The 8,275-nt window shown below is 41.1% G+C and overlaps 1 long non-coding RNA gene across 1 annotated transcript in view; it reads right to left on the reverse strand.

Moving 5' to 3' along the window:
- Window positions 1–7,439, reverse strand: part of LOC134352375 (uncharacterized) — a 29,424-nt gene extending 21,985 nt beyond the window's left edge. The window contains exon 1 of the long non-coding RNA XR_010019386.1: window positions 7,345–7,439. This is a non-coding gene — a long non-coding RNA (uncharacterized LOC134352375). The remainder of the gene's footprint in view (window positions 1–7,344) is intronic.
- Between the last annotated feature and the right edge of the window lie 836 nt (window positions 7,440–8,275).

Below are 8,275 nucleotides of genomic sequence, written 5' to 3' on the forward strand. Positions count from 1 at the left end.
TTCGATGGTTTGGCACAACATTGTGGTCCAAAAGTCCTGTTCCTGTGCTGTGCTGTTCTATCCTCTTTGTTCTAAATGCTCCTTCTTCCTAATGCACATGATACAGCTTTGAATCTCTGCTGTATGAGCATCTCCAGGTTGGTCAGGCTGTTAATGGAAACCCTGACACACATGAAGTAATGAGTTTAATAAGCACTGTGTGTAGAGGAGGTGGGTTGTGAGTATCCACCAGGGTCCCATTAGAAGTATCAATGTATTGAATTTTTAATGTGAATGAATCTGAATATCTTGAACGTGAAAAAATGGAATGTAATGTAAATCCACAGACACCAAAGAAAAATTGTTTATTATGCAATGGAATGCACTGTTTGAAATCCTAGGGGAGGCAACTTAAAAACTAACTTTCAAAAGAGAAATTCCTGTATTCTCAAGAGAAAACATTTATAATCTTGGGGAAAAGGGCAGGGGAAGAGAACACATTGAATTGCTCTTTCAAAATGTCACTGCGGGCACAGTGGGGCAAATAGTCTATTCCTGTCTTTAACAATGTGATTAATTAACAGGATAACTAAGAAATACTTGAATTACAGAATTAAGTGCAGAGCCAGTATACTATAGATGGTGCATTGTAAAATGAGATCCAAAAATTAATTGGCAAAAGTGCCCTTTCACAATCTTGCCTGATGGTACATAGTGCCAATGTTTCTAAAATGTTGTGATTATTGGTCAATGCTGACTTCTTAGATGGAGAAAGAAATCTGAAAAAAATGCCAAGATTCTTTTGTATGGCATTGGAGTGAACTCAAACATTCAAAGTGCTTTTATTATCAAAGAATGTTTAAATTATACTACCTTGAGATTTGTCCTGTTTACAGGTAGCCACAAAGCCAGAAACTTGAAAGAACTCAATTAAAGAAAAAAAAGACCAACACCTGATGCTCAAGAGAAAGGGGGAAAAAAAAATCACAATTTATGAAAACAATTTTAAATGAGCAACGAGATTCTGAACCAAACTGAGTTCTCCGATCTGAACCCCAGAACAGTCCAGAGTAGGCCCAAAGCCTTGATTATCAGCTCATCATATCAGCAGCCATGAAGCACAGCAGCCGGGGCAGTCTTCATCGCAGAGGATGAGTGAAATCAGCTCTCGCCTTGCCTGTCTTTTCAGTCTATCTGGGTCAGCGTTTAAGTTGACCAAACAACAGACCAGCAAAAAGCTCTGGCACCCTGGAGAGAGGAGTGAACGTGTGGAGAGCGAATGAAATTGGTTCTTGCCTCCGATCTGGGCTGGTGTTTACGTTGTCTTAACAGAGGATCGTTCTGTGCACTGGAATCCGGCTGCTGTGAAGGGCTCGGGGTCTAGACCACATCGCTCAGAGACTCACTCCAGGCCCAGATTTCACCGGTCAGCCCAAAGCCGCTATCAATCTCTTCAAATTTACTCCATGCCCCAGAGTGATCCACCTCATACTCGGGCCAGTTGTGTGGGCATCAGAACTTCACTGCCCTGACCTTTCCTCCAGGTGCCCAGAGTGATCCACCTCACTCCTGGGCCAGTTGTGTGGACATCGGATCTCCACTGCACCAACCTCTCCTCTCCACATGGCTCAGCTTGTCTGCATCGATTCTGCAGCTCACCATCTCGGCTCATCCTCCGAACTCGCCCTGCCTTCGCTTGCCCCCTCACTGTTTGCAGTGATAATATAACACAATTTACCCCAGAAAACACATTTTTAGTGATGTTTTTAGTCAAATTTCTTTCTTTTTGAACCACCAGTGAACTGCCACAGGTGTTCGATAGTGCCATCTTAACCAGAAGTGTCTCTGATCAGAATTACTAGTGCAAGGCGTGGGTACTCTTTTTAAGCATAACAACTATTTATTGTAAAAGTGTCTTGCATTATTCCATTAGTTCTTGTAATCCATTCTTTCAGTTGAGTTTCACTTTGTCTGGCCAATTGAGATATTACAGGACAGATGATAAATAAATGCAAACTGTCTGAAATAAAGTGAATGTGTACATTTAATTGTTGTCTACTTTTTAATTTTATTCAGATTGGGGATATACATTTTCCCTACCAGCCTGGACCCCCTAAATCACATTTCCTTTGGACTATAAAAGTTTACAATGAGATTCTAGAAAATGAGGACCATTTCCCATATCTCAGGAGCTACCTCTTGGTACAGGTAGATATCAAGTAATGACATTCATCACTGCCTTCAATACATCAAAATAGCCTTTGATCAAGTAGAGAAAGAGTTATTTGCAGTTCAAGACCTCAGATCTGAAACAGACCTTATGTCTACAGGGTAGCAGTGATTCCTACCTTGACATGAAAATTGGTGGTATTGAAGATTGGTGTAGGTTGCAATGGGATACAGACAGAACTCAGAGCTGGGCTGAGTTGTGGTAGATGGAGTTCAGTCTGGAAAAGAGTGAATTGATTCACTTTGGAAGGTCAAACTTCTAGGCCGAGTGAGGATTAACGGCAGGTTTCTTAGCAGTGAGGAGGAACAGAGGAATCCTTGGAATACAGTGAGCAGGGATCTTAGAGAAAAACACCAGACAAAACCCTTCAAACTCACCTGAGGGGTAAGTAAACCAATGTCAACAACCTCTCCCAAGACAACATCCTCTGCACTTGAGGCCAAAATTACATTCAACTGGCCACATTGGACAGGCCATGTTGTTTGCATGTCCACTCATTAGATTTCTGAAACAGACACCATTTCTCCTCTGCCAGAGTGCAGAGGAGGAAATTCAAGGATATGCTGAATACCTCCTTGAAGAAATGCAATGTACCTGACACTTGGATATCCCTGACCTTTGGCCACTTCAAGTGCAGTATGGTTTTTTGGAGTGGTATTGACAACAAAGCCAGGCATTGGCACAAAAATGGCAGAACCGTTAGACCTCACTGACTATCACTGGCCCAACCTGTAACTCAGCTGAGTTAAGTTAGAATTCAAAGTCAAAACCATGAGTAACAGTGACCATAATGTGGTCAGAATTTTGTAAAGATACATTGTTTCATTGTTGTTTGGGGAACAAAATCTTGTGTATAGTACACTCCTGACATAATTGGACTTCTTAAAAAAAAAGCCCGGTTAAAACTCTGGCAAATGATAATCCTGTTGAAGGAGGTTCTTAATGAACACTTCATTGTTCACCATTGAGAGAGACCTTGATGAATATACGGTCAGCTTAAAGCAGGCTAATGTGCTGGGACATTTTGAGGTTACAAAAGAAGTAGCTTTGGAATTTTTGAAGAACATTAGGATAGATAGGTCCCTGGGACCAGATGGGACATACCCCAGGTCACTATAAGAAACAAGGGGAGAGATTACTGGGACTTTGACAAAGATCCTTATGTCCTTACTAGCTGCAGGAGTAGAACCAGAGGAATGGAGAATGGAAAATGGTCTTTGCTTGTTCAAGAAAGGAAATAGGGATAATACTGGGAATTATAGTTTGGAGAATCTTACATTAGTGGTGGGTAAACTAAAAGGGAAGATTCTTCGAAACAGAATTAACGAGCATTTGGAGAGGCATAGTCTGAATAGAGATAGTCAGCACGGCTTTTGTAGGGGCAGTTTGTGCCTCATGAAGCTAGACAGATTTTTGAGGACGCATAGAATAAATTGAAGGTGGATGTGGTATATACACGTATGTATTTTAGTGAAGGGTTCGACAAGGTTCTCCACGGACCGCTCATCCAGAATGCCATGAGACATGGGATCCATGGAAACATGGCAGGGGTGGATTCGGAATTAGCCAGCTCATAGAAGGCCAAGGGTGCTTGCAGATGTAGTTGGTGGCTAGTGGTGTTCCATAGGATTTGTACTGGTATACCTGCTCTGTGATTTTGATAAATTGACTTGGATGAGGGAGTGGAAGGCTGTGTTAATGAGTTGGCAGATGACACGAAAATTGGTGGTATTGAAGGTTGCTTTAGGTTGCAATAGGATACAGACAGAACTCAGAGCTGGGCTGAGTTGTGGCACATGGAGTTCAGTCTGGAAAAGAGTGAAGTGATTCACTTTGGCAGGTCGAACTTCTAGGCTGAGTGAGGATTAATGGCAGGTTTCTTAGCAGAGGAACAGAGGAACCCTGGCTTTCACATCCATAAATCCCTCAAAGTTGCCACCAAAGGCTTAACAGGATGTGGTTTGGATTAGAGAACATATGAGATGAGGAAAGGTTAAGGTGAGGGAGCTTGAGAGGTGACTTGATAGAGATGTATAAGATTATAAAAGTTAACAGTCAGTACCTTCTTTCCCAGGGATTGCAATGGCTAATACCAAAGAGCATCCTCTAAGGTGAGTGGAGGAATGTTTAGGGGAAATGCCAGAGATAGTTTTTCACAGTAAGGGCCTGGAATGCACTGCTGAGTGTGGTAGTAGAGGCTGATGCATTAGGGACTTTTAAGAGACTCCTTGGCGTGGATGAAAATAATGGAGGGTTACGGGCTTTGTAGAAGAGAAGGATTAGATTGATCGTAGGGTAGGTTAAACGGTCGGTGCAGTAATGTGGGCAAAATGGCCCGCGCTATGCTGTACTGTTCTATGGTCGATGAATTTACATTGAGCTTTCAAAATCTGCAAATAGATCTCAAAATGCCCACAATCTTCTGACTAATTGGTTGTGGTAGTCACTGATCAGATGCATGAGGGCGGTGAAGTGACAATGTAAAGGTATACACTGTTATGTAAAAGAAAGTGATTTTAAAAAATTGTTCAGTCTAAAAACTTTTACAAAACAGCAGTTTATGTAGCAATGAGCTTATGTTCAAGCTTACTGTGTAGCATTCACAATTGGTTAAGGAAGACTCAACAAGCATCATGCTGATTTATCTTTGATGTTTAAATCTACTTCCTAGTGAAGTCGGTTCACTTCAATCTCTCCCTACTATTGAAATAAACATCAGTGTGGATGAAACCTCCCAGAAAGAAGTGGAGTTAAATCCATCCTTTATCGCAGTGTCCTGTTGTTCCTTCCATTTTAGACTCAAAGTGCAACCAAGTTCAGTATAGCTATGTCAGCCATGACAAAGCACAATCACTGTCCAGCACATCATCTGCCACTAACACTTGACTTCCTCGCCATGGTTACAGAGATACATTACAGTTTCCCCTGCCTTAAGTTTCTCTGTCAAGTCCCAAATCCAAATTCTCTCTTAAAGGTAATGCCCAGTGACAACAAAAGACTGTTGTACATTTAAATTCAGAATCACAATCAGAATTGGGTTTATTATAAGTGGCATGAGTCATGAAATTTGTTATTTCAGTAATACTTAAGTAATATTGTGAATATATTGTTTGATTAAGCATCCTTTGTGGTTTACATAATTTATTCCAGGTTATATGTGTGAAGTACGTGAATGGCGTATGTCATTACACCACCACATGATAGGTGTGTGCCTCACTAAAGAAGAGCTAAACATATCTGTTCTGGGCTCCCGTGTTTTTCTTTTGATTAGTTTTTGGAGTTACAAAACATAATAGTTCTAAAATGAACCTGAGATGACTACCTGCCTGTTGAAGCACAGCATGTTCTTTCTTTGCAATGGGAAGAGAGAGACAGACATTCAAATTTAAAAAAGTGCAGCATTTGTTTTAAAAAAGGAGACTGAGACGGTTAATTAAAAAAAAGGCAGAAGATGAATGAAATTCACAGGTTCATTACCAGAAAGCACGAGGAGATAATAATAAATAACAAAAAAGAGCAGAAATGGATGGCTACATCAGAAAGATAGACATGTTTGATGCATACTGAACGAACTGAGCAGTATTTTGAAGCAAGTGAAATAGCTAATGAAAAGTGAGTGCCAGTTTTGCTGAGAATAGTAGGTGAAAAGGCATACAGTTTGCTTAGAAATTTAACTGCTCAAACCAAACCAGCTGAAATTAGCTTTGTTGATATAATGAAATTAATACAGGAACATTTAGAACCAAAACCATGGTTGATTGTAGAATGCTTTAGGTTTCATGAGCAGAATTAAAAGGAAGGGGAATTAATTTCAGCACATTTGGCTGAATTGAAGTAATTGTCTGAGCATTCCCAGATGGGCTTAATGATACAGTGGGAGATAATTTAATTTGTGGAATCTTACAAGAAAGCATTCAAAAATAGCTCCTAACTGAAGCACAACTCATATTTAAAAGAGCAGTTGAAATCACTGTATCAATGGAAACTGCGGCCAGAGATGCAATTGAGTTGCAGTCAAGAATGAAAGCGAGCACGAACAAAATTGCAAAACCTAAACAGAAAACTGCCTTGCTGAACAAATTGTGTTACCATTGTGGCAGGGGCTCATGTATACCAGACCAATGCGGATGTAAATGTGAAAGTTATAGAAAATGCAACAAAGTAGGGCACTACAAAAGGCTTGTCAGGCAGATAAAAATAAATAGACTGCACAGAGAAGAGAAAAAAATAAAAACTCAAGTTGCATTTTCACAAAGAGCACTAATCTGTACACTGTTGATAAAAAATCTAATGATGATAAGAGTGACACAGGACTGAGTTGCATTTAAATTTAAAATGTGAAAAGTGACTAGAGACAAGCAACATGGTTTACACCAGAAGTGAACGGCAAACTAATTAAAATGGAACTGGACACTGACTCAGCTGTTTCCACCATTCCACAAAATGAGTTTGAATGGCACTTCAATGACACTGAACTGAAGCCTACAGATATCCCACTAAGAACTTACACTGGAGAAAAGATAACTCCTGTAGAAGTAACATCTGTAACAATGAAATACAACAACAAACAACAACATACATTGGGCTTGTATGTGGTAAAACAAGAGGGCCAACATTGTGGGGATGTGATTGGCTGAGACAACTATAACTTGATTGCAGATCCATCCACCATTTCTTTGCCACATCCCCTGCAATTAATACAACTGAAAGCAAGTTAAGAAAGATGATCAGTCAATGTTTCGGGCCGAGACTCTTCATCAGGACTAACTGAAAGAAGAGCTAGTAAGAGATTTGAGAGGGGGAGGGGGAGATCCAAAATGATAGGAGAAGACAGGAGGGGGAGGGATGGAGCCAAGAGCTGGACAGGTGATTGGAAAAAGGGATACGAGAGGATCATGGGACAGGAGGCCTAGGGAGAAAGAAGGGGGAGGTGGAAGCCCAGAGGATAGGCAAGGGGTATAGTGAGAGGGTCAGAGGGAGAAAAAGAAGAGAGAGAAAAAGAATGTGTGTATATAAATAAATAACGGATGGGGTACGAGGGGGAGGTAGAACATTAGCGAAAGTTTGAGAAGTCAATGTTCATGCCACCAGGTTGGAGGCTACCCAGACAGAATATAAGGTGTTGTTCCTCCTACCTGAGTGTGGCTTCATCTTGATAGTAGAGGAGGCCGTGGATAGATATATCAGAATGGGAATGGGATGTGGAATTAAAATGTGTGGCCACTGGGAGATACTACTTCCTCTGTCAGACAGAGCGTAGGTGTTCATTGAAATGATCTCCCAGTCTGCGCCGGGTCTCGCCAATATATAGAAGGCCACATCGGGAGCACCGGACGCAGTATCAAACAAGGAGGTTTGATGTTTCACCACTGTATGAGCAGTCCTAGTGAGGGACAACAGAGCTGATCAAAAGTGGATACTTGGAAAGATAGACGACTTTCCTGTGGAGACACGGTGGAGGTTGCATCTGATGTCATCTGTAGATGACACATCGATCAGTTGAGGAGAGCAGAGGCAATTGTTTGAGAAGAAAGATGCCTAGAGCTGTCAGAATCAGTTCCTACAGTCTCAGAGTCAATCCTACAACCACCACAGAGGAGGACCTGCAACCTGAGACTTCTTCAAACCTCTCCTGCTAAACAGTGTGACCTCCACCCCCTACACCTCCCTTCCCCCTGCACCCCCAGGCCAGGAAACACATTATCCCACAAGAGTAAAACATTCTCCACGGCAATAAAATCCTGCAGCCTGAATGGAACAATTTAAAATTTACTATGCTGTGTATGCCTGTATAATAGTTATATTGTACTATTGTTATGTTATTGTATTACTGCGTGTATATATAGATGACTAGAGCACAATATATTACCTATTTGTGTTGAGATGCATTCTGTATTGATTTGGAGTTTATAGCTAAGCAGGGAGGAGTGTTGTATATTTAATATTTCAGGAAGAGTAGAGTGATATGGTAAATATGTTGTTTGAGTGTGTCATATTGGGGTGCTGGAGGCTGATCCAAGTGCAAGACACAGACACCGAAGTACAAGGAATAGGACATGACTAGAG

Source organism: Mobula hypostoma, chromosome 9 (genome assembly GCF_963921235.1).
Source record: "Mobula hypostoma chromosome 9, sMobHyp1.1, whole genome shotgun sequence".
Lineage (NCBI taxonomy): Eukaryota > Metazoa > Chordata > Chondrichthyes > Myliobatiformes > Myliobatidae > Mobula > Mobula hypostoma.